This window comes from Artibeus jamaicensis, unplaced genomic scaffold (genome assembly GCF_021234435.1).
Source record: "Artibeus jamaicensis isolate MK-2021 breed Jamaican fruit bat unplaced genomic scaffold, CSHL_Jam_final contig_391, whole genome shotgun sequence".
NCBI lineage: Eukaryota > Metazoa > Chordata > Mammalia > Chiroptera > Phyllostomidae > Artibeus > Artibeus jamaicensis.
In genome coordinates this window covers 9,365,064-9,367,807 of record NW_026521814.1, presented here as the reverse complement: position 1 = coordinate 9,367,807, position 2,744 = coordinate 9,365,064, and the positions used below count along the sequence as shown (strand labels likewise).

The 2,744-nt window shown below is 41.3% G+C and overlaps 1 pseudogene; it reads right to left on the bottom strand.

Moving 5' to 3' along the window:
• Nucleotides 1-234: 234 nt before the first annotated feature.
• Nucleotides 235-2,744, bottom strand: LOC119044949 (60S ribosomal protein L34-like; annotated as a pseudogene).

Genomic DNA, 2,744 nt, shown 5'->3' with positions numbered 1-2,744 from the left:
AATCTATACTTAATTGTTAAATAATAAAAAAATCTTTGGATTTTTTCACAGCTTATACAGCAATACTTCATCTTTCCTCCAAGAGGTTTATGAGATTTAGGAGAGGAGTGGATTGTTGTCACACACATATAACTAGGTACTTACTGTTTGATTTACACAGATTATAGAAGTCATAAGCACAGCACCCAGAGGCATTTTTTTCAGTCAGTTCCGCCTTCAAATCTGGCTCTCTTTTCATTCTCTTATTTCTTTATGTCCTTCTAAGGTAGTTCCCTAGAGGCAAAGCGGGGCACTATTACGAGAGGAAAGGAGAATGAATGCTGGGTAAGCAATAACAACAGACATTAATTACGTTCCTCGGTATGAAAAGATTCGAGGTAACCACACAAGACTATATCTCTTTCCTCTTCGCTCCCAGAAATGGAGAAAGCTCAAATCCACTTCTTATTCTCAGAGATTAATATCATATGAGCCCCAAATATCTCTGTAAAATTTAGATATACATGTAATTTTACTTAAATGCATGGACAGAAAGATAGGGATTTTTTTTAAGTATAGTTTTTTGGGGGGATGGTGTTGTTTCTCCTCTCATAATTACTGGGTTACAAATTACCCCACAATTTAATGACTTAAAACCACAATAAGCATTTATTATCTTTCATACTTTTTGTGGGTCAGGAGAAGCTTGGCTGAGTATTGAGGCAGTTTTGAAAATGCAGTTGTTATTGGAGACTTATCTGGGGCTCAACGATCTGCTTCCAAGGTGGCACACTTACATGCTTGGCAAATTGGTGCCTGCTGGTGAGAGACCTCAGTGTCTCTGCATGTGGGCCCCTCCACAGAGCTGCCTGAGTGTCCTCACCTGACAGCTGGTTTCCCTCAGAGCAATCTGTCCAAGAGAGCATGGCAGAAACTATAATGCCCTTTTCAACTTAGCCTGGAAATCACACGCTGTCACTTCCACCCTTTTGTGTTGGTCACATAGGAATAGACTATATCAAAAGGTGTGAATAATTAGAGGCAAGGGTCGCCAGTGCCTACCATGCTGCCCCGCCCCATGTTAATGATGCAGTGTATATCGGATCCCCAAAATAGCAGGTCCTAATTCTTAGAATTTGTAATTGTCATCTTATGCGGAAAAGGGGTCTTCACAGATGTGATTAAGTTAAAAAGATTGAAATGAGACGGTTATTCTGGATTATCCAGGGGTGCCCTCAATGCAATCATGGTGTCCTCATGAGACAGAAGCAGAGGGAGATTTGGCACACGGAGAAGAGAGGAAGGCAGCGTGACCACATGGGCAGAGATTGGGGTGTGAACCACAAGCCAAGGAATGCCGGAATCTGGAATTGCTGAGAAACAGGTCCTCCCAGAGACGCCAGAGGGGGCGCTGCCGACACCTCGATTTTAGCCTGGGGAAGCCAATGTCAGACTCTGGCCTTCAGGAGTGTAAGAGAATAACTTTGTTGGAGAAATATCTTTTTTCTTTTTTCATAATTAGAGACTGTTTTACATTTTATATATCACAGTGATTAGGAGGAGGATCTTTAGAGTCAGATTATCCTGCATTTGAATCCCAGCTCTGTCATTTACTGTCACTGTCACTATGATCCTGGGAAAGTGGCAGCACCTCATTTTCCTCCAAAATAGGGCCAACAATAATACCTACCTCGAGTTTAGCTTTTAAAAAATTGTAGTAAGTTGCACATAACATACAACTTACCATCTTAATCATTTTTAATGTGCATTTGGTGTTAAGTACATTTACACTGTTGTGCAGTCCGTCTTTAGAACTGACCAGGGCTTATAGCTCAATTATTTAGAGCATCGTCTTGATGCGCCACGGTTGCAGGTTCATTCTCTGGTCAGGGCACATAAGAGAATCAACCAATAAGTACATGAATAAGTGGAACAGTAAATTGATGTCTCTCTCCCTTCATCCGTCTCTCTCTAAAAGTCAATAAATGAAATAAATACTTAAAAAATAATCTCCAGAACTCTTTTCATTTTGCTGAATTGAAGTTCTGTATATACCCACTTACTAACACCTCCCCGTTCCCCTTCACGCAGCTCCCAGAAACCAGCACTCTGCTTTTCATCTCCATGAATTTAACTACCCTCTGCTACTGGTGCCAATTTGTTATAGTAACCATAGGAAACTGACACAGTATCCTTCCGCCTGCGTGTTCATACAATCTCAAAGATATATAAAGGAACATAAACAGTTTTATATGCACATACATATACAGGATATTTTACCACTGTCTTATAAAAAAAGAAACTATATTGCTTACCATCTTCTATGCTCTTTTCACTCAACGTGTTTATTTATTTTTAACAAAACAAGGCGTTTAATTATTTTTATTACTCAAAAAAAGCTTCATTTTTTTCAAATTTAGCTTTCTGACCCTGTGCTTGTGCCTTCCACACTTCCACAACGATGTTCCGCCCCTCAGTGGGGAGAGCACACTTGGTCCTGTCACGGACACACTGAGCACACTTTGCTCCACCACAGGCCCCACTGGTGGGTTTTTTTGTTTCAGACAAGCTCGTTAGAACTTTAGGCCTCACAGCACGAACTCCGCCAAGTCAGCCTGGGCACATGCCACATGCAGGTTTGGGTGCTTTCCCTGCCTTATTGGTATGAAGATAAACAGTTTGTTCCCAGGGGGTCTAGGACAGCCTAGCTTTGTTAGAAGCTGTATGTAGGACAGCCTCTGACGGTATGTCAAATGCTGGACCAT